Below are 25,160 nucleotides of genomic sequence, written 5' to 3'. Positions count from 1 at the left end.
AGCTACAATATATGTTTATGAAAGTGAAACACTCACAAACTTCCTGTTCGTCAGGAAAGTTAATTACTTCACAAGATAAATAGCGATTCCGATTTAATATGCAGTCGTGCAATTGGAAAGAAATTAATTGAAATACAAAATGCACTTGGCACGTTCAAATTTATGCAAGTGATTAATTGCAAATAGAAAATTAAAAATTAAGTGACAGTGGAAGGAGTTAAATTATACAAAATAAATTCACTTGGCAATTCACAATTTAAAACACAATTCAAAGTTTAAGATTTACACTTGTGAAAATTATAACTCGAAAATGGTTAGGCAACTCACCTATGAGATAGCTGCTGGCGCTCGAATGTTCAAAAACAGAAGAAAGAGTTTAAAACGAAAAAAGGTCCGCACCACCTGCCGATAGCTAACTTTCGTCGAGTTTTTCCCCTTTTAAGTTAGTGCTCGGCAGGGGTGGGCCGTTACCGGTAAATAATAATATTGCCAAAAATGTGCATTAGGATGGTAGGGAATATTTAGGCTGGTGGCCTAAACAATATTAAAGCATTTTCTATGAATTAAATTATGTAATTGAGTTAAATCTATGTTTATTTCAAAGTTTCATGTTGCATTTTATTTTACAAATGTCACAACCGTGGCATGTCTACAACCATATTTTTCACAACATTTTAGGTGGTAGCTGTTTTAATCTTTAATTACATGAATAATAAACTGTCATTATATTAAATATTTGACTTAATATGCAATATTAAATGTTGTTTTAATGATAACATTTCTGTTTTCGCTTTGTAATTTGATTTTGAAAAGTGTCCATGAGTTTTTGAGTAAAAAATGTTATGCTTTATTGCACTGGTTTGTGACATGTGAGTGTGAATTTTGATCAGCAAGTGTTTCCGCATATTTCCATGTTAATGTTTGCAGTTTTAAAACAACAAATAAAAATAACTAATATCTATTTTTAAACACTGAAGAACTGAAAAAACGGTACATATCAAAAAATCGCGTCACAACCGTGGCACTTGTATCTTTGTAGTTTTAAGTTAAGTACCGTTTTTCTTTAAAATTTGCTGACATAACCCTAAAGTTTGACGGAAAATCTTGCGAGTCATACTAGCTTTGTTTAAAGAGCAATTTATTGTCAACGTCACAACCGTGACAGGTTTCAGTATCAAGAACAGAAATGAATAGCTGTAGCTCGACCACTGCGGGAATGTTTTTTAGCTATAAAAACGCATAGAAAAATTATTGAAAATATTTGAAAATGGAATATTTTTTTTCCAAAATTTTGGGTTAGCAAAACTGAGAGCTCGTGGAGAATCGCCCATATAGAAAATATAAAAAACGGCACAGCAAAATATTAACGTGACCACCAAACTTAGCAAAATACAAAATAACAAAAATTTAAATACCATTAACTAAATACGCACATTTGGCGCCTACGTAGAAATATTCGAAAACCATTGTCATACTCTTCTATACCATACCACCGCCCTTACCCTCTCCAAATAGCTCTTTTGCCATTAACCCAACGATCAAAGCACGCATCGCTGCCACGCTTAAGCGTCAAAAGATTGCGGAAACGCTAGTCAAATTTATCTTGTACTAAGTTCAATGACCGCTATAAATGGGTCGTTGTACGCCAGAACGCACGTTTTGCGAAAAATACGCAAGTTGTGCGAATAGTGAGTAATAATAACAAAGTGCGCATATATTATGGGTAAATTATTAACAGTTTTATGTGTACTGTTTCTTCCTTCTAGTAAAACTGTGAATAAAGAGAGAGAGCAACGAATATACATATGTATATAATAAACAAAAACGAAATTAATGGAAAAGAAAAATGATAAATTTGGCAAATTCACAAAAATTGTGCGTTCAGAGTAGGTACTTTGACTTTAGTCGGCAAAATAGTATTTTTATACTCAGTTGAGCAGAGCTCACAGAGTATATTAACTTTGATTGAATAACGGTTGGTTGTACAGGTATAAAGGAATCGAGACAGATATAGACTTCCATATATCAAAATCATCAGTATCGAAAAAAAATTCGACTGAGCCATGTCCGTCCGTCCGTCCGTCTGCTAGTTAACACGATAACTTGAGTAAATTTTGAGTTATCTTGATGAAATTTGGTAGGTAGGTTCCTGGGCACTCATCTCAGATCGCTATTTAAAATGAACGATATCGGACTATAAACACGCCCACTTTTTCGATATCGAAAATTTCGAAAAACCGAAAAATTGCGATAATTCATTGCCAAAGACGGATAAAGCGATGAAACTTGGTAGGTGGGTTGACCTTCTGACGCAGAATAGAAAATTAGTAAGATTTTGGACAATGGTCGTGGCACCGCCCACTTTTAAAAGAAGGTAATTTAAAAGTTTTGCAAGCTGTAATTTGGCAGTCGTTGAAGATATCATGATGAAATTTGGCAGAAACGTTACTACTATTACTATATATGTGTTAAATAAAAATTTGCAAAATCGGATGACGAACACGCCCTTTTTTTAAAAAAAAATTTTTTTAAAAGTCAAATTTTAACAAAAAATTTAATATCTTTACTGTATATAAGTAAATTATGTCAACATTCAACTCCAGTAATGACATGGTGCAACAAAATACAAAAATAAAAGAAAATTTCAAAATGGGCGTGGCTGCGCCCATTTTCATTTAGTTTGTCTAGAGTACTTTTAAAGCCAATCCTTAAATTTGGTAGAGGCATAGACTCTATGACGGTAACTGTTTTCTGTGAAAATGGGCGAAATCGGTTGAAGCCACGCCCAGTTTTTATACACAGTCCACCGTCTGTCTTTCCGCTCGGCCGTTAACACGATAACTTGAGCAAAAACCCATATATATTTACTAAACTTAGTCCACGTACTTATCTGAAGTCACTTTATCTTGGTATAAAAAATGGCCGAAATCCGACTATAACCACGCCCACTTTATCGATATCGAAAATTACGAAAAATTATAAAAATGCCATAATTCTGTACCAAATACGAAAAAAGGGATGAAACATGGTAATTGGATTGGTTTATTGACGCAAAATATAACTTTAGAAAAAACTTTGTAAAATGGGTGTGACACCTACCATATTAAGTAGAAGAAATTGAAAAAGTTCTACAAGGCGAAATCAACAGGCCTTGGAATCTTGGCAGGAATACTGTTCGTGGTATTGCATATATAAATAAATTAGCAGTACCCGGCAGATGATTTTCTGGATCACCCTGGTCCACATTTTGATCGATATCGCGAAAACGCCTTCACATATACATCTAAGGGCTAGTCGCTTTTAAAACCCTCATTAACACTTTCATTTGATTCCCAAATCGTACAAACACATTCCAGAGCCACCCCTGGTCCACCTTTGTGGCGATATCTCGAAAAGGCATTCACCTATAGAACTAAGGCCCATTCCATTTTAAAATACTCATTACCACCTTTCATTTGATACCCATATCGTTCAAACCCATTATAGAGTTACCCCTGGCCCACCTTAATGGCGATATCTCGAAAAGGCATCCACCTATAGACCTAAGGTTCACTCCCTCTTAAAATGCTAAGTAACACCTTTCATTTGATACCCATATCGTACAAACACATTTTAGAGTCACCCCTGGTCCACCTTTATGGCGATATCTCGAAATAGCGTCCACCTTTAGAACTATGTTCCACTCCCTTTTAAAATACTCTTTAACACCTTTCATTTGATACCTATATCGTACAAACAAATTTTAGAGTCAACCCTGATCCACCTTTATGGCTATATCCCTAAATGGCGTCCACCTATAGAACTATGGCACACTCCCTCATAAAATACTCTTTAATGCCTTCCATTTGATACACATGTCATACAACCACATTCCAGGGTTACCCTCGGTTCATTTTCTTACATGGTGATTTTCCCTTAATTTGTCTCCATAGCTCTCAGCTGAGTATGTAATGTTCGGTTACACCCGAACTTAGCCTTCCTTACTTGTTTTTATTTAAACTTTTGCTAACGTAAGAGCGCCTATTAATATTGCACTCCGGCAGCTGATAGACAGACAGACAAGTCTACCACAATCGAAAATTGCGATTCGAAATATTGTAGGCTAAGGAAACCAAGTGTATATATACATATATATAATTTGAAAACACCATAACTTTAATTCACCATAGGGCTTATATCGAGAACGAAAATCGACACTGATGATGGCACAACGCCGAAACCGGTTTGTCTCGAAACCAAATTTGACAAGGGATGACGGTAAATCGTTCCAATATACACCGCTTATATCGTATGTTTTATTGTAAATAGATGCTCAATACTTTAAGGCATATGAGAAAACGCTAAAAAAAGGGCTTTATTTATGTAACTCGATTCGAACGCAATTTGTTTTGCATTTGAAAAAAAAAATATATACATGTAATTTGACAACTTTGGAATGTCATTTCCATTCTAATCGATTTACAGAATAAGGACCACAGTCTCATCACAAAAAGTCTAAAGGGCATCAAAATAATAGAAGCCGCAAAGAGCTCGTCAAAATTCACAATTGAGAATGTATACAAAACTGCACATGGCACGCAAGCTGACATAGCGAAGGATTGTAGCAAATCACTTATGATACCAACTTTTAAAGATACATTTGCCGTGGTCTTGACTACTGATTTTCCGCTACTTCTACCGATTGTGCGATTCATTTATACAGTTTTATAATATTGAAGCCGCATTTTAAAATAGGCGCTATTCGTCTGATAAATTCAGTACAAAAGCTTCCGAATTATTTTCTTTTATATCTTGTTTTACTACCATTTTGCTTCGTTATGTACAGTTAAAAAAATTTATTCCTGGAGAAAAGCCACTTGGTTTAAATAATTAGCTAATTAGCTTGTTTGTCGATTTTAAAATTTTTTAAGCTTTTGAAAAAAGAGGGTTTCTTAAGGGTCTCATCGCGATCGTTTGTTCTTCATTTGAATGGAATCTCTAATCGTTTAGCCGTTTCTCATCTCCTACCTTGAGAATTTTTGTCAGTTCGTGTGCATTCTCATGCTGGAATAGCACGTTGTTATTCCCTAAATGTGGTAATTTCTGCTTAAAAACAATAATGTTTTCGGTGGGAATAGTTTTATCCCTTTCAAAGTTATTCGATACATTTTGGCCATTTTAAGAGCACATTAACCCGAAGAAACGTACTTCCTGGGATTCTTTGACGGTATAATAGATTCACGTTTTTCTATCGTAACAAAACGAGCAAAAATGTGCTATTATCATACATCCCTTTGAAGTGGTCACTAGCTTATGGTCAATTGTGAGCTCGTGGCATGTATCCCGCGAATAGCTTTTTGATATCCAATTCCATATACCCGGGATGCTTATAGCCGCAGTCACTTCTAGCAAATTCACTTTCTGACCGTCTAATGTCAACGACTTCTTTTAGGTGACCTAAACGTTGGGGTAGCTGCGGTATGGGCATGGACCACAAAGCTTTTCCTTGGTTTCGCTGATAATATTTCGGCACATTAAACATACAGATACCAATTTCACAAAGTAATTTAATGGAATCACAATTTTGCTTTGTGAAATAATTAATTGTTCCTTTTCACACAGGGCCACTTGTTTCTTTAACGAACATCCGTCAGCAACTATGAAAGAATGTTAGGCATTTTCCAAAAAAACAGTTAAAATAGATAGCAGCCGTGTCACTCCAACTTTAAAAACCATCAGAATAAAATGCATGCACAGTCAAAGATGCTGGAACTAACCAAATATGAGCCTATTGTGAAATAAAATCTGAAAGTCCGACTAAATATTTGACTGCATTAGGCATTCAATATGGCAATAATGAGATAATTAAGAATTTGTAGTTTGAATAGAAGAAAAAAAGGCTAATTAAAAAATAAATAAATAAATGTAAGGCGCGATAACCTCCGAAGAGATCTAAGGCCGATCTTCCAATTTGCGTCGTGCTCCTCTTGATTTTCCCTTCAAATTGGCAGGACAGGACCTACATGTTTTATGCCGACTCCGAACGACATCTGCAAGGCAGATGAGTTTTCACTGAGAGCTTTTCATGGCAGAAATACACCCGGAGCGCTTGCCAAACACTGCCAAGGGCGGCCCCGCTTAGAAACATTTTCTTCTAATTGAAAAACCTTATTTCTAAAATTTTGATGTTGCTTTGCCCAGGGTGTGAACCCAGGGCATACGGTGTGGTAGGCGGAGCACGCTACCATCACACCACGGTGGCTAATTATTTCATTAATTCTGTGTGAAATTGGTATTACTTTTTCCATTTTTATTTAAATTTATGACGTTCAAGTCACCCAATGTTTATAGAGCCCTAGTATATAAAGGGGTGTTACTAAGTGTCGCAATCCGAAAGGAAATGTCATTTGGAAGCAGTACATACTAGAGTTTACGATTTCTTCCCGAACACAAGCGAGATTTTCGAGACCTGATACATCGAGAACTCGACTTCTCGCGTGATTCTCGTGTCTCGAAGTACTCGTAAATCTCGCGAGCTTTTCGACATTCTTACTTAATCGCTGTATGGACGGTATTTATACACTTGGTTTTTTTTATTTGTGACTTTTTTGTTGATTATATTGCTTCAATAACATTTAACTCAAAACATATTTATTATGCATATAATTTTGTTCGCAATATTTTATTTTTCAACGAGACTTCAAGAACACGGATTCTCGCGAGATTCTCGAATTACTCGTAAGGCTCGCAAGATTCTCGAATTACTCGTTATACCCGCGATCTTCTCGCCTTTCAATTCAGTCGCTGCATTGGCGATATTCTATACATTTCGGGGGTTTTTAGTTGTGGTTTTGCGGACATTTTGGCTTGTGCTCCAAAAGAAACCGTAAGCTTTATATAAAACAGCCAATAAATCGATTAAGTTGAATGTCGAGAAGCTCGCGAGCGTTACGAGTAATTCGAGATTCGAGAATCTCGCGAGCCTTACCAGTAATTCGAGATTCAAGAATCTCGCGAGAAAGGTCTTCTCGAACATGTTCGAGAAATCGTAAGCTCTAGTACATACATTGTTTTTTTAAACTTACACTTCTAACTACTTACACTATATTTTAATGGGCGGTATATATGTACATATACCAATGAACCTGTGACTATTTGTTACACCAAGTCGAATATTTTATTATTTGTTTAAATAACTACATATGTGCCGTTAGTCTCACGCACAATTATCACACAAAAAGAATGCAAGAGAGAATAATGAGAGAAAATTATGGAGGTAGATACTGTTAAACAGCTGTTTTGTTGCGTATACGCTACCAACACCTCCCACACGCACACATACGCATATTTAAAGCAATCAAAGCAGAGCAGAGTTTCAGTTAGTCACATTCACACACCCTCCGTTTGCCTGATTTTTAAGGCTTTTGTTATTTGTTTGTTTTGTTTATTTTCTTCATAATACCAAATAATGATGCCGGTTGTGCTAGGCAGCACAGTTGTGACGCAGCGACTATGACGTTGGCATAAATAAATGCGAAAACTAAGCATTTTCGGTTTTTTGTTTTCTATTTTCTTTTCTTAGCGTGCCCAAAAATCATTGAATACTTACGTACCTTGCGAATTTTGTTTTGAGTATAGATGTTAAGTATATGAATAGGTGTATTGAAAAAAAAAACAAACAAAAATGTACATACATACATATGGTATATAATGTCATCAGCTGCTTTATAGCACTACAGGTAGACGTGTTACGGGCTTTATTTTAGGATAAAACTTGACCGTGAATAAAAATAAAGACAAATCTTGCTTAATAAATATGCTTGATATACGTATGTATGTATGAAAGTTGTACTATTTTTAAATAACTTAACTTTCTAAACGATTTATGTTGTCGACCGTTGTCAAACAAGTGACATCCCTGCTTCGCAGTAATTAGCAACAATTAGGAGCACCAAGGGTTTTAAGAGATTGTTGATTTAAAGATATTGAGCGAAATTTTCTCACCTACATGAGGCGAATTTTGTTACAAACTTCGTAAAGGCCTTGAAATGGTTGGGTTAGAACTCCCTCAAACCTACGGAGTGTATTCATCGCTCCTACAATAAGAATCAGGAGTACTTTTTTGGCCTGAGCTTTTTAGGAAGTGTGTTCTTTTAACAAATTACAAAAAAGAAGGACTTAGAAAACCTAAAGTACAAATACTGCAAGGCAGTTCAGAGTTTTGGGCATTTGATATTGGTAACGTTGCGGTAACAATTATAAGCTACGGATCGTGATCAAATTTTTTCATTTTTCTTTGCACATTGAACTGACAGTTGCTGATTTGCTGTTCAATGTTGAAAAAACTATGATTTTTGATGTTGCTTCTTTGCAATGACAGAGAAAATACATATCCCTATGAATTGTTAGTGTTTTGTGTAAAAATACTGCGCCAGTTTGCAAATGCGATGATGCTAGACCCTTTGCGCGAAATCCTGAACTCGCTTATAAAGCATATTTACGAGTAGTATATTTTGAAGAAAAGGTTTATATTTCACTTGGCATGCTACGAATTGCCTATTTCGTTTGGGAACACATTTCAGATGAAAGATTTGAAGGACGATGAAATAAGCTTAGCTGAGTGGCAAGAAATGGAGCATAAATGAATTCAGCAAACCTTACATAGAAAATAACTGTTACTAAAAACCTACTGTAAAACCTAAGCAAAGAAGTTTCTTCTGTCATAAATTATTTTTACTAGCAAGTTATTACAAGCCAAATTTCTGCACTATGGTTCCAGCAAAGTTTGACAGCTGGAACTGTCAGATTCTGCCTCTTATGACACTACTTTATTTTTTTTATAGGTTTTTAAGTTAAACAAGTAAGGAAGGCTAAGTTCGGGTGTAACCGAACATAACATACTCAGTTGAGAGCTATGGAGACAAAATAAGGAAAATCAATCTGGGGTAACCCTGGAATGTGGTTGTATAACATGTGTATCAAATGAAAGGTATTAAAGAGTATTTTAAGAGAGAATAGGCCATAGTTCTATGGATGAACGCCATTTAGGGATATCGCCATAAAGGTAGACCAGGGCTGACTCTAGAATTTGTTTGTACGATATGGGTATCAAATGAAAGGTGTTACTGAGCATTTTAAGAGGGAGTGGGCCTTAGGTCTATCGGTGGACGCCTTTTCGAGATATCGTCATTAGGGTGGGCCAGGGGTGACTCTAGAATGTGTTTGTACGATATGGGTATCAAATGAAAGCTGTTAATGAGTATTTTGAAAAGGAGTGATCCTTAGTTCCATAGGTGGACGCCGTTTCGAGATATCGCCATAAAGGTGGACGGGTGTTTCTAGAATGTGTTTGTACGATATGGGAATCAAATGAAAGGTGTTACTGAGCATTTTAAGAGGGAGTGGGCATGAGGTCTATAGGTGGACGCCTTTTCGAGATATCGTCATTAGGGTGGGCCAGGGGTGACTCTAGAATGTGTTTGTACGATATGTGCATCAAACGAAAGGTGTTACTGAGCATTTTAAGAGGGAGTGGGCATTAGGTCTATAGGTGGACGCCCTTTCGAGATATCGCCATTAGGGTGGGCCAGGGGTGACTCTAGAATGTTTGTACGATATGGGTATCAAACGAAAGGTGTTGCTGAGCATTTTAAGAGGGAGTGGGCATTAGGTCTATAGGTGGACGCCTTTTCAAGATATCGCCATTAGGGTGGGCCAGGGGTGACTCTAGAATGTGTTTGTACGATATGGGTATCAAATGAAAGGTGGTAAGGAGTATTTTAAAAGGGAGTAATCCTTAGTTCTATAGGTGGACGCCTTTTCGAGATATCGTCATAAAGGTGGACCAAGGGTGACTCTAGAATGTTTGTACGATATGGGTATCAAACGAAAGGTGTTACTGAGCATTTTAAGAGAGAGTGGGCATTAGGTATATAGGTGGACGCCTTTTCGAGATATCGCCATTAGGGTGGGCCAGGGTGACTCTAGAATGTGTTTGTACGATATGGGTATCAAATGAAAGGTGGTAATGAGTATTTTAAAAGGGAGTAATCCTTAGTTCTATAGGTGGACGCCTTTTCGAGATGTCGCCATAAAGCTGGACCAAGGGTGACTCTAGAATGTTTGTACGGTATGGGTATCAAACGAAAGGTGTTACTGAGCATTTTAAGAGGGAGTGGGCATTAGGTCTATAGGTGGACGCCTTTTCGAGATATCGCCATTAGGGTGGGCCAGGGTAATGAGTATTTTAAAAGGGAGTAATCCTTAGTTCTATAGGTGGACGCCTTTTCGAGATATCGCCATTAGGATGGGCCAGGTGTGACTCTAAAATGTTTGTACGATATGGGTATCAAACGAAAGGTGTTACTGAGCATTTTAAGAGGGAGTGGGCATTAGGTCTATAGGTGGACGCCTTTTCGAGATATCGCCATTAGGGTGGGCCAGGGTAATGAGTATTTTAAAAGGGAGTAATCCTTAGTTCTATAGGTGGACGCCTTTTCGAGATATCGCCATTAGGATGGGCCAGGTGTGACTCTAAAATGTTTGTACGATATGGGTACCAAACGAAAGGTGTTACTGAGCATTTTAAGAGGGAGTGGACACTAGGTCTATAGGTGGACGCCTTTTCGAGATATCGCCATTAGGGTGGGCCAGGGGTTACTCTAGAATGTTTGTACGATATGGGTATCAAACGAAAGGTGTTACTAGCATTTTAAGAGAGAGGGGGCATTAGTTCTATAGGTGGACGCCTTTTCGAGATATCGCCATTAGGGTGGGACAGGGGTGACTCTGGTATGTTTTTGTACGATATGGATATCAAATTAAAGGTATTAATGAGGGTTTTAAAAGCGAGTGGCCCTTAGATGTATATGTGAAGGCGTTCTCGTGATATCCACCAAAATGTGGACCAGGTGATCCAGAAAATCATCTGTCGGGTACTGCTAATTTATTTATATATGCAATACCACTAACAGTATTCCTGCCAAGATTCCAAGGGCTGTTGATTTCGCCTTGTAGAACTTTTTCATTTTCTTCTACTTAATATGGTAGGTGTCACACCCATTTTACAAAGATTTTTCCAAAGTTATATTTTGCGTCAACAAACCAATCCAGTTACCATGTTTCATCCCTTTTTTCGTATTTGGTATAGAATTATGGCATTTTTTTCATTTTTCGTAATTTTCGATATCGATAAAGTGGGCGTGGTTATGGTCAGATTTCGCCCATTTTTTATACCAAGAAAAAGTGAGCTCAGGTAAGTACGTGGGCTAAGTTTAGTAAAGATATATCGGATTTTGCTCAAGTTATTGTGTTAATGGCCGAGCGGAAGGACAGACGGTGGACTGTGTATAAAAACTGGGCGTGGCTTCCACCGATTTCGCCCATTTTCACAGAGAACAGTTACCGTCATAGAATCTATGCTCCTACCAAATTTGAGAAGGATTGGTAAATTTTTGTTCGACTTATGGCAATAAAAGTATTCTAGACAAACTAAATGAAAATGGGCGGAGCCACGCCCATTTTGAAATTTTCTTTTATTTTTGTATTTTGTTGCATCATATCATTACTGGAGTTGAATTTTGACTTAATTTATTTATATACAGTAAAGATATAAAATTTTTTGTTAAAATTTGAATTTAAAAAAATTTTTTTTTAAAAAGTGGGCGTGTTCTTAATCCAATTTTGCTAATTTTTATTTAGCACATATAGAGTAATAGTAGTAACGTTCCTGCCAAATTTCATCATGATATCTTCAACGACTGCCAAATTACAGCTTGCAAAACTTTTAAATTACCTTCTTGTAAAAGTGGGCGGGGCCACGCCCTTTGTCCAAAATCTTACTAATTTTCTATTCTGCGTCATAACGTCAACCCATCTACCAAGTTTCGTCGCTTTATCTGTCTTTTGTAATGAGTTATCGCACTTTTTCGGTTTTTCGAAATTTTCGATATCGAAAAAGTGGGCGTGGTTATAGTCCGATATCGTTCATTTTAAATAGCGATCTGAGATGAGTGCTCAGGAACCTACATACCAAATTTCATCAAGGTACCTCAAAATTTACTCAAGTTATCGTGTTAACGGACGGACGGACGGACGGACGGACGGACGGACGGACGGACATGGCTCAATCAAATTTTTTTTCGATCCTGATTATTTTGATATATGGAAGTCTATATCTATCTCGATTCCTTTATATATGTACAACCAACCGTTATCCAATCAAACTTAATATACTCTGTGAGCTCTGCTCAACTGAGTATAAAAAACCGACGAAGCTTTATACGAAAGTCATATTACAAAAACAATTTCCAACAAGAGCAAGAGAGGCCAATAGGGCTGATCACATTCAACACGGCGTCTACAGACCACAACCACAACAAAGCAAAGCTTCACGACAACCGTAGCCAAGCAATGGCTTCATGATTAAATTGAATGCTGCAGCCACCAATATAAATTACAGCAAACAGTAGCGAAAAATTTAGAAAAAAAATATTAATTATGTTTAAAAAACGCCCAAAAGAATGATTTTAACTTCTATTGCCTGTTATTTACTTCTATTTTAGTTTTTATTGACAAAATAAAAAGGACGCCACTCACTGTCGCTTCCCAAAAATAGAATTAGGTTTAATCTGGCTACAACAGCTTTCGTGATTGATTGTAGTGCTGCTCTGTCGCGCCGAAAATAATGACACCCATAAGAACATGTGTAAAAATAATATGACAGATATGGCGGCTCCACCGCCGTCGCGAATGTGATCAGCGCTAATATTGTCCACGAAATAAAATTGATTGACATGTTTTGTTTTATTTTTTCATTAACATTGATTTTAATAAAAATAATGCAAATAACACGAAAAGCTTATTTCACGCTCGAATGGTTCACATATTACACAAGAAAGTCGATTTTGGTTTTATTTCAACGCACAAAATTTTTAAACTAAAAACAAAATTTTCATTTGTCAGAAAAAAGTAAAAAAAGATAGCCGAATGTCAAAAAATCTAACGAAGTATAAACAGAGTCGTTTGTTTTTATAAAACTAGGTTGTATTTTTCTTGTATTTCGTTATTTTTTTGGAATATAGTTTACACACCTACACCAACACTGAAGTCGTATTGGGACGTTCGGGAACGCCACGATCAGTTAATTTTTAACAATTTTTAATGGATTTCACTCGAAATTTGGTACACGAACATAACTAAAAATTAGGTTGTTATATAAACATAACTTGAATGGCTTAGGGCCGTTTTTAGCTTCTTCGGTTAAAGCTAGCTGACACTTTATTTGACAGAAATCGGACGGTGACATGTCATATAAAGTGTCAGTTAGTCTTTACTGGAGATGGTAAAAACGGCCCTTGTTGATGTCTATCGTTGTCACTAGTCGATACGTATTAAGTATTAGCTTAGATATCGACCCATTCTAACAAGGACGTATGTATCTCTCAGTAGTCATTAAAAAATTGTATCTCAGGAGACCGGTCTAGAAGGTTGTAACTGGAAAAATTAATTTTCTGCCAGAAGAGATGGTGAATTGAACTTAACTTATTTCCTTTCCAGAGTTCGCAAAGGACTTAGATTGGCAAACTGTTATACTGTCTGCTATAGTAGAGCTAACGATTTTAAGTCGTTTATGAATTATGAAAAGGGGTTTAGTCTTAAGTTTGTATCACTTCTTTCAACACATTTTGTTTTCGGTTACAACCTTTTTACACGATTCCCTGAGATACCACTTTATTATGAATTCAATGAAATACGGCCTCATCAACAGAATGTCTCAGATAAGACCCCTTAACATAACTTTTGAGGCACTACCTTTCTATTAGGAAAGATCGATATATTTTTTTGCCTAACGTGAACTGTTCTTACCTCTAAAATTTTCTAAATGAAAAAAGTACGCTATAATATAAGTTTAAGCTCTTTTTAATAAATATCGTAATTAATACCAGATATTTCACATTAATGTTTGACGGCCTTAAAATGTTTGTGCCATACATATGGACACTTACATTTGTATTGACTAATAAATATAAATAACACAAGAGCGCCAATTGCCAACTGAAACTCAGCAACAGCGATATTTTTGCTTATCTATAAAAGCATGAAGCTACACATTAGGGGAATGTTAACATTAGGGTGCAGCTTATCCTGCAGCAGGTAGTAATTGAAGATATTAACCTGGCCTTTTTTTATCAAGCATATTTTCTCCATTAACTATTTGTTATTAATGCGGTTTATCGTTTTGTATTGGTAGTTCCTTATCCTAAGTATTCGGAATAAGAAACAAATCGGATTCTGAATACGAATGTATGATAACTATTTGACAATTTTGTCAACTAAAGATATGTACATACTAGAGATACATATCTTCCGAGTCGTTCTTATACTCAGTTGAGCAGAGCTCACAGAGTATATTAACTTTGATTGGATAACGGTTGGTTGTACAGGTATAAAGGAATCGAGATAGATATAGATTTCCATATATCAAAATCATCAGGATCGAAAAAAAATGTGATTGGGCCATGTCCGTCCGTCCGTCCGTTAACACGATAACTTGGAGTAAATTTTGAGGTATCTTGATGAAATTTGGTATGCAGGTTCCTGAGCACTCATCTCAGATCGCTATTTAAAATGAACGATATCGGACTATAACCATGCCCACTTTTTCGATATCGAAAATTTCGAAAAACAGAAAAAGTGCGATAATTCATTACCAAAGACGGATAAAGCGATGAAACTTGGTAGGTGAGTTGAACTTATGACGCAAAATAGAAAATAAGTAAAATTTTGGACAATGGGTAATTTACAATTTTTGCAAGCTGTAATTTGGCAGCCGTTGAAGATATCATGATGAAATTTGGCAGGAACGTTACTCCTATTACTATATGTATGCTTAATAAAAATTAGCAAAATCGGAGAACGACCACGCCCACTTTTATTCTTTAAAATTTATTTTTTAAAGTCAAATTTTAACAAAAAATTTAATATCTTTACGGTATATAAGTAAATTATGTCAACATTCAACTCCAGTAATGATATGGTGCAACAAAATGTAAAAATAAAAGAAAATTTCAAAATGGGCGTGGCTCCGCCCTTTTTCATTTAATTTGTCTAGGATACTTTTAATGCCATAAGTCTAACAAATATTTACCAATCCTTGTGAAATTTGGTAGGGGCTTAGATTCTGGGACGATAACTTATATCTGTGAAAAAGGGCGAAATAGGTTGAAGCCACGCCCAGTTTTTATACACAGTCGACCGTCTGTCCTTCCGCTCGGCCGTTAACACGATAACTTGAGCAAAAATCGATATATCTTTACTAAACTCGGTTCACGTACTTATCTGAACTCACTTTGTATTGGTATAAAAAATGGCCGAAATCCGACAATGACCACGCCCACTTTTTCGATATCGAAAATTACGTTCACGAGTTCAATGCTCAGCTCCCGAAAAGCTAGCTGATGAAGAAGTGAAATTCAGAAACATGTCCTAGTAACCATCGCCGTTTGTAAACTTACAATTTTTCTCTAATATCAATTACAAAAACCATTGTATAAAGCAATATGAGCAAAGCTCGCTAATTAAATACATATGAAAATTACGAAAAATAAAAAAAATGCCATAATTCTATACCAAATAGGAAAACAGGGACGAAACATGGTAATTGGATTGGGTTATTGACGCAAAATATAACTTTAGAAAAAACTTTGTAAAATGGGTGTGACACCTACCATATTAAGTAAAAGAAAATGGAAAAAGTTTTGCAGGGCGAAATAAAAAAACCCTCGAAATCTTGGCAGGAATACTTTTCGTAGTGTTACATATATAAATAAATTAGCGGTTTCCAGCAGATGATGTTCTGGGCCACCCTGGTCCACATTTTGGTCGATATCTGGAAAACGCCTTCACATATACAACTACCAACACTCCCTTTTAAAACCCGCCTTAATACCTTTAATTTGATACCCATATTGTACAAACCATTCTAAAGTCACCCCTGGTCCACCTTTATGGCGATATCTCGAAAAGGTCCACCTATAGAACTAAGGCCCACTCCCTTTTAAAATATTCATTAACACATTTCGTTTGATACCCATATCGTACAAACAAATTCTAGAGTCAACCCTATATGGCCATATCTCGAAAAGGCGTCCACCTATGGAACTTTATGCCGACTCCGAACGGCATCTGCAAGGCAGATGAGTTTTCACTGAGAGCTTTTCATGGCAGAAATGCACCCGGAGCGCTTGCCAAACACTGCTGAGGGTCGACCCCGCTTAGAAAAATTTTCTTCTAATTGAAAAATCTTATTTCTAAAATTTTGATGTTGCTTTGCCCGGGGTATAAACCCGGGGCATACGGTGTGGTAGGCGGAGCACGCTATCATCACACCACGGTAGCATATACATATGTATGTATAATTAAACACCACTTACCACGTAAAACTTTTATTATTTCTAATATAATTCTAATAAAGGATCTATTCCAGTCTGTTAGAAACATTATTATTACCGGTAAGGAAAATGATTTTCGTCTTTTACACCATTCCCTTGCATTGCTCAACTATATGGTTGGCTCATCTCTACAGCAACAACCTACCTTTGTTCAGATTGCCAAAATCTGCGTGTTGGTATTAGGCGAATGGAATGGAATGAAAACATAAAACTTAGCATTTTTTGTGTGCTGTAAGAAAATATTGTCAATGTGTTGGTTTCATTTTGAGTTTGCCATCTCCTTTTGATAATCCCTACTCCAGTGAAATAAAAAAAATTAAATCAGCTGATGATATGAGCCAACCATATAGTTGAGCCATGGGCTACACCTCTTCCAACATTGGTTTAGAAAGTATAAAATTGATTTTCGAAAGCATCGTTTCTATATTAGAATGTATAATACGGACTTTAGAAAGAATCACTTTGATCTCAGAAAGCACGAAGTGTACCGTAGATAAGTCAAATGCACTTCGGAAAGTGTCAAATGCACTTTCGACAATATCATATTTTTATTTACATCATTTATTAAAATAAAATAAAAAATACACAATGCTGTTCTTAAGAATATTTGTTATCAAAAGTACATTTGTTACTTTCTGAAGAAATTTTGATTATTTCCAAGCTACATTTGTTATTTTATGGAAAAGCTTTAGTAATTCTAAAGTCCCTTTGATACTTTCTAAAAACGAATTGACGTTTTCTAAAATCAAATTGATATTTTCGAAAGTACCGTCGGAAAATGTGTAGTCTACAAAAATTCGTTCACGTTTACTTTCTAATGTGTATTCTTTGTTTCGCCGTCGGTTGTTCTAGAATCGCAGTGAGCAGAGGTGTATAAAATTTTCGGTAATTATAGTTGCTAATTTTGAATAATACCGCTGATGTATGGAATAAAAGCGTCTATTTTTAGTTTCATTTGTTTATTTTATGTTATCTTTTTTGTTACCATGTCGTTTTGTATATACAAATGTATGTATAAATAAAATCGCGTGTTCGCTTTTGCTGGATATTTATGGCTTTTGTGTTTGCTTTTTCATTGTAGGTTACGTTTTTATTATTGTTTGTTTAATTTTTTGAATTTGATTACATTCTTTGCCTTGCAAATGTTTTTTTTTTTTTGTATTGAGTGGGTTTGAACAGTATGCAACTTACTTTTGGCTCTACTCGCTTCCTCTTTCATACTTATTAACATGCTATAGAAGTTATAGTTTGCCAAATTTAAAATTAAATGGGAATATCTTTTTTTGTCATCTTATGTGACATTCATGCCATATGTTTACTAAGCATCTCAAATTTATTGATGAAACGATAAGATTACCCCTACCCGAAATTATAACGACAATACCTAAAAAGTACGCTTATATTTTTGAATTATAAATAGACGCACACATTCCCAACAAACACTGAAATTAGATAAAGATTAGAGGAATACTAGACAATTACCCCTGTTATCGAATCTCTAATGTTAGAGGACGAATCGAAAAACATAGACGGTTAGAAATGTAGACTAAATTTTAAACCACTCATCGGTTTAAGCAACTTTTTAGCTTTTTTATACTATATTGGAAGCTTATAAATTTACTACTGGGTTTTTTTTTAATTTTGTTCGGTTTAAACTAACACTAACTCAGGGGATCCGTTTAGCAGCCACGGCATATACAAGCTTACCTGCGGATGCCAACACAGTTACATAGGACAAACGGGACGGACACCAGCGGGTTAGGGGGTCAGAATATACCCGCGGTAGGTATGCCTGTCGTAAGAGGCGACTAAAATACCAGATTCAAGGGGCTGTGTAGCGCAACCCTTCAGGTTGCCAGCGCAATATATAGCTTCTCCAAACCCAATTGTCAACCTCACCTATCCGCGGGGAATCCTGCTTCACTAAGAGACGAGGCTGTGGCGACCCCAAGCTCATCATGGAACTTGGGGGTGGGGAGGGATGGCCTGAAGGTTTAATGTGGCCTAGATGGTCGGTCTAGCACCTTAATGGTGCTGTGTTAACGGAGCGTACCGGATCTGTATCCGGCAAAGGACCATCACATTGATAACACTCCCCAAAGCCTTCGGGGAGCAGCCTTATCGCTACAACAGCAAGAACAACAACAAACAGGACGGCAAATAATAACGAGGTTTGGAGAACACATTAGAGATTACAACAATAAAACTCGGCATCCAAACATTATACCAGAGTCTAACTTCGCGAAACACATGGTTGAAAATGAATGTTCCCCCAAGGCCTACACATACAAGCAAAAGGCCGACGTCTGAACATTCTCGAAAAGATGGAAATCTACAAATAGAAAACATTCCACGGTAGAATAATAAACGAACAGATAAACACAATTTCTTACAAAATAGCATTTAAAACTTGTTTACAAGAAACAACAGACAAACACAAAGAAGGTCAAACGACTAGAATTAGTGACTTTTACCTGAAAATCGATCAGTAAAAGCCACCCTCTGTTCTGAATGAACACACAGCACATACACATAAATATTCACATGTATTTTGGCAATTGTTAAAAATAAAACCAAAATTCTTTTAAAAATCTAAAAGTAGAAGCTTACAGTCAGTTCTGGGTTTGAAACAAAACCAAAATATTTCAAAAATCTAAAAATAGATACATATGTACATAAACGTGTAGTTTTAAAACAAACAAAACAGGGTTTAAACTTGGCGCAGATAATTAAAAAATGTGAAATATCATTTGTGAAAGCGGCTCCAAGTCATAGATTATTATACTCAGTTGAGCAGAGCTCACAGAGTATATTAACTTTGATTGCATAACGGTTGGTTGTACAGGTATAAAGGAATCGAGATAGATATAGACTTCCATATATCAAAATCATCAGTATCGAAAAAAAATTCGATTTAGCCATGTCCGTCCGTCCGCCCGTCTGTCCGTTAACACGATAACTTGAGTAAATTTTGAGGTATCTTGATAAAATTTGGTACGTAGGTTCCCGGGCACTCATCTCATATCGGTATTTAAAATGAACGATATCGGACAATAACCACGCCCACTTTTTCGATATCGAAAATTTCGAAAAATCGAAAAAGTGCGATAATTCATTACCAAATACGCATTAAGCGATGAAACTTGGTAGGCGAGTTGAGCTTATGACGCAGAATAGAAAACTAGTAAAATTTTGGACAATGGGCGTGGTACCGCCCACTTTTAAATGAAGGTAATTTAGAAGTTTTGCAAGCTGTAATTTGGCAGTCGTTGAAGATATCATGATGAAATTTGGCAGGAACGTTACTCTTATTACTTTATGTCTGCTCAATAAAAATTAGCAAAATCGGAGAACGACCACGCCCACTTTTTAAAAAATTTTTTTTTTAAATTCAAATTTTAAAAGAAAAGTTAATATCTTTACAGCATATAAGTAAATTATGCCAACATTCAACTCCAGTAATGATATGGTGCAACAAAATACAAAAATAAAAGAAAATTTCAAAATGGGCGTGGCTCCGCCATTTTTCATTTAATTTGTCTAGGATGCTTGTAATGCCATAAGTCGAACAAAAATTAACCAATCCTTGTGAAATTTGGTAGAGGCTTAGCTTCTAGGACGGTAACTGTTTTCTGTGAAAAGGGGCGAAATCGGTTGAAGCCACGCCCAGTTTTTATACACAGTCGACCGTCTGCCTTCCGCCCGGCCGTTAACACGATAACTTGAGCAAAAATCGATATATCTTTACTAAACTCAGTTCACGTACTTATCTGAACTCACTGTGTATTGGTATATATATATATGACCACGTCCACTTTTTCGATATTGAAAATTACGAAAAATGAAAAAAATGCCATAATTATATACCAAATACGAAAAAATGGATGAAACATGGTAATTGTATTGGTCTATTGACGTAAAATATAACTTTAGAAAAAAACTTGGAAAAATGGGTGTGACACCTACCATATATTAAGTAGAAGGAAATGAAAAAGTTTTGCAGGGCGAAATCAAAAGCCCTTGGAATCTTGGAAGGAATAATGTACGTGGTATTACATATATAAATAAACTAGCGGTACCCGACAGATAATGTTCTGGATCACCCTGGTCCACATTTTGGTAGATATCTCGAAAACGCCTTCACATATACAACTAAGGGCCACTCCATTTTAAAACCCTCATTAATACCTTTAATTTGATACCCATATCGTACAAACAAATTCTAGAGTCACCCCTGGCCCACCTTTATGGCGATATCTCGAAAAGGAATCCACCTATAGAACTAAGGCCCACTCCCTTTTAAAATATTCATTAACACCTTTCATTTGATACCCATATCGTATAAACAAATTCTAGAGTCACCCCTGGTCCACCTTTATGTCGATATCTCGAAAAGGCATCCACCTATAGAACTAAGGCCCACGCCCTTTTAAAATAATCATTAACATCTTTCATTTGATACCCATATCGTACGAACAAATTGTAGAGTCACCCCTGGTCCACCTTTATGGCGATATCTCGAAAAGGCGTCCATCTATAGAACTAAGGCCCACACCCTTTTAAAATACTCATTAACACCTTTCATTTGATATCCATATCGTACACAAAAGTTCTAGAGTCACCTCTGGCCCACCTTTATGGCGATATCTCGAAAAGGCATCCACCTATAGAACTAAGGCCCACTGCCTTTTAAAATACTCATTAACACCTTTCATTTGATACCCATATTGTACAAACGCATTCTAGAGTCACCCCTGGTATACGTTTATGGCGATATCCCGAAAAGGCGTCCACCCATAGAACAAAGGCCCACTCCCTTTTAAAACACTTATTACACTTTTCGTTTGACACCCATATTGTACAAACGCATTCTAGAGTCAACCCAGGTCCACTTTTATAACGATATTCCGAAAAGGCGTCCACCTATAGAACTAAGGCCCACTCCCTTTTAAAATACTCATTAACACCTTTCATTTGATACTCATATCGTACAAACAAATTCTAGAGTCACTGCTGGTCCATCTTTATGGCGATATCTCGAAAAGGCGTCCATCTATAGAACTTAGGCCCACTGCCTTTTAAAATAATCATTAATACCTTTTCTTTGATACCCATATCGTACAAAATAAATTCTAGAGTCACCCCTGGTCCACCTTTATGGCGATATCTCGAAAAGACGTCCACCTACAGAACTTAGGCCCACTCCCTTTTAAAATTATCATTAACACATTTCATTTGATACCCATATCGTACAAACAAATTCTCGAGTCAGGCCTGGTCCACCTTTATGGCGATATCCCTAAATGGCGTTCATCTATAGATCTATGGCCCACTTCCTCTGAAAATACTCTTTAATACCTTCCATTTGATAAACATGTCATACAAACACATTCCAGGGTTACTCTAGGTTCCTTTTCCAACGTGGTGATTTCCCTTACTTTGTCTCCACAGCTCTCAACTGAGTACATAATGTTCGGTTACACCCGAACTTAGCCTTCTTTACTTGTTTTTCGAAACATTTTGTTATCCATATGAGGTTTTATGATATGTTTTCTTACACAGATGTGATAGCACAGTAGGTAGAGCAAGTTGCTGCAGTGTGGGGTATATCGGTTCGAAACCAGGCCACAGTCCACTAAACTTTTTTATAACTGCAAGTGTACACTTCTTTAGTTTAAAATATGTAGTATAAAAAGTTTTTCAGATTAAGGATTAAACTTTTAAGCGTGTAGATAACTACACTCCTGTTCTTTTCAGAAGAAGTTCAAAAGACTTATTTTTTCGTGAAACTGGTCTTGATTGCAGATGTACGGTTATCTGAGTAAGATACGAAATGGCTAGCTACAACAATAACTTGTTTTGCAAATGATTCTTAGTTTTACTGCAGGGCTGTTGATATCCCTTTATAGCCTGCACATTATATTTATACATATGTAAGTACGCGTTCAGGGTGCCTAACGTTTTACATGGATACTATTGCTTACAGCATTTCCATTAATTAATTATTCAAAACATGACTGCAAAATGTTTAAATAAATAAATACATACATATAAATTTATATATTTATGCTTACATAGCACTTGATATGAGAATATATTTATCTTGGCAACAGAAATTTATTCATATCGACTAGAGGTTTACGCCGATCACTTTATCGGCGGCGGCGCGTTGGCTCTTTTATATACCGGTAGCGGCGGCGGGACCGGCGCACCGACAAAATGATCGACGTAAACATCTAAACTGAATGGCTGGACTTCAGAGTATCACATTGTCCACAACTAATGAATATGGAAATCTACTGCAGACGTCAATGGTATGTTTGACGACCTGGAACAATATCATAAAGTTGCGAATAAGTATATGGGAGTCTTGTAATACGATAATTAAAAAAATATATATTTGTAAAGGTTTTGTTTATATGTATTTGAGGGAATCGACATTTCGGCCATTTCGGAAAGATCCGGGGGTTTTGCCTCAAAATCTCGCGGATCGTTCAAAAAAATTTCAGTAGTATCTCTTTGCGGAGGGAGGGAGAAACACTTAAAATGGTTACACCATTTTAACGTAGTTTCAGCGAAGGAGATGTTCTGGGCTAACTCTTATACTCGTCGTTGGCACGAATTGTTTAAATCATTTGAGGCGTCATGCTGGTCACGCACAAAGGCGACTTACGGTTGCTATCAATTGTCTACTAATAGTCATGACTTTCGTGGCACAGCTTTAACGATTAGCATCAATGCTGGCTTATTGTTGATCGCGCCAAAGGGCACCTTAAGTTTTTTCGGCTGTTTCTAGGAGCTACAATTCCCGACATGCGATCAGTAGCAATCCCGATCACCAGACGCTAACACGCCTCCTGGCTCTCAAATCATATGCCAGCACAAAAAGTATAGGACTGCGACTTCGAACACATATCTTTGTCGACGTCACTTTCTAAAAGCTCTAAGTGTAGCTCCGACGACTTTCTGATGGATGTTGTTGTCGCGCTATGCTGCTGAGCTACACCAAAGAGACACCTTGAAACGTTAGGTAGTGACTATTCGGCGCCAAAGATGTCACCCTCGATATCATAAGAAGTCTAAGTGGATATCATTGCGTAACTCATGTGTGAAAAACGTATAATCCTTGGCGCATCTACATAATTTAAACTTACAAGAACCGTGAATAAAAGTCTTAAAATGTAGACCAAAATTTGCAGACGCCTGTGCTCGAAACATTGACTTCAATAGTCTTTGTTTCCGGCCTTATGATATAAGAGCTCTTTATGGATGACCGCCTTCATTTTTCAGACTAGTTCTACTATCCCCTACGTTAGCGTAGGAGAACATCCGGTCATTTGTTCGACAATCTTGGGAAAGCTTTTGCATCACCACTTTCGAGTGTTCTAGCGAAGGATAAGGCCTAACCTGGTTAAAAAAAGTGCCTACGTATTCATATTTGTAACAGGAGCCGTAACGTGTAGGTGATATTTAAACATGGTTTATAGGATATCATCAATGTGATTCACTCCAAGGGACTAGTTGGGGATAGGGCCGACAACGTTGGGAAATGTTAAACCGGGATACTTCCCAGCCAGCATTTTTTGAAAATTTTTATCAAAAAATATTCAAATATCATACCCCCAGATGATTGAAAACGTTCAAATGTAAAAGTATTTTTTATTCGAAAATCAATGTTTCGTCGGGAGATAAATGTACATTAAATGTGATTATTCTTGAATAATGATTTATGATTCATATTTCTAAACACTTTCTATTCATCCTTTTATCATACTTGATATTAGTGGAGGATTGTACTTTACTTCTTTTGGAATAACATTTGATTTCTTTTCACAGTAATTTTTTGATCACATTTAAGAAAAATTTTCAATCATATTAAATGATGGTTTGGAATCATTTGTGAATACGATTATGATTAATTTTTCCATCATATTTAATACATAACTAAATACTATATAAAGATCATATTTTATCAGTGGGTGAAAGCATCCGGAAGCTCGGAAGTAAGCTTTTTGAACCGCAGGTAGTAATTAATTTGACCGTTGTACACACACACGACTACAACATCCAACATCATCTATAATCATCATCCTAGATCATGGTAAAAATGTCACTTTAAAAATCAGGATTTTACTATGTCTCATATCATTCTTTGAATAAAACTTGATGTTTTTGACAATCATAGCTCATGAAGAATGTTGGAGCCGGGTCCAGGCGTGTCAATCAAGCTTAACTTACCAGCGGTTCAAACAGCTTACAACTTCCGTATATCGGTTCAATCCAGTATGTCTTTTCTGGAAAGCCGCATCTAGAGAAATGCTAGAAGATATCTAGGTAAGGAGCAGCATTTATATTACTTTTAGTCTTGAATATGTTTTGTATATTTTGTAATTTTTTTGGATTTTATGATTGAAAAAATGTGAGCTAATGACGAAAAATCAGATTTTCAATGAGAAGTATAGTTTTAACATGTAAAAAATTCATCATTTATTCAAGAAAGGTAGTCTGCAAATATTAAGAGTTGATTGAAAAATGATTTTAAATTTTTGATCACCGAAGGTAAAGAAAGTAAATTCAAAAATGATTCCAAATTGTGATTGAAAAATTGTTCTCAGTTATTGATCATCAAAAGCAAACAAGTTTTATTATTCTCTATGTTCATTTTTATAAAATCTTAAAATTTATTCATCAAAGTTATTCGAAAATGATTTCAAAAAGTGATCGAAAAAT

At 36.2% G+C, this 25,160-nt stretch overlaps 1 protein-coding gene across 21 annotated transcripts in view; it reads right to left on the bottom strand.

Moving 5' to 3' along the window:
• Syp (Syncrip) overlaps positions 1–25,160 on the bottom strand; it is a 329,665-nt gene that overhangs the window by 69,066 nt on the left and 235,439 nt on the right. The window contains exon 1 of one of the 21 annotated variants that reach the window (XM_067761463.1): positions 8,341–8,344. The exons of the other annotated variants lie outside the window; for them this stretch is intronic. The gene's annotated coding sequence lies outside the window, so the exon portion shown is untranslated. Of the gene's footprint in view, positions 1–8,340; positions 8,345–25,160 lie in introns of those variants that run through there. 21 annotated transcript variants of the gene reach the window in all.

The sequence above is a fragment of the Eurosta solidaginis genome, chromosome 1 (assembly GCF_040869045.1).
Source record: "Eurosta solidaginis isolate ZX-2024a chromosome 1, ASM4086904v1, whole genome shotgun sequence".
Taxonomy (NCBI): domain Eukaryota; kingdom Metazoa; phylum Arthropoda; class Insecta; order Diptera; family Tephritidae; genus Eurosta; species Eurosta solidaginis.
This window is presented reverse-complemented; position numbering and strand designations above follow the sequence as displayed.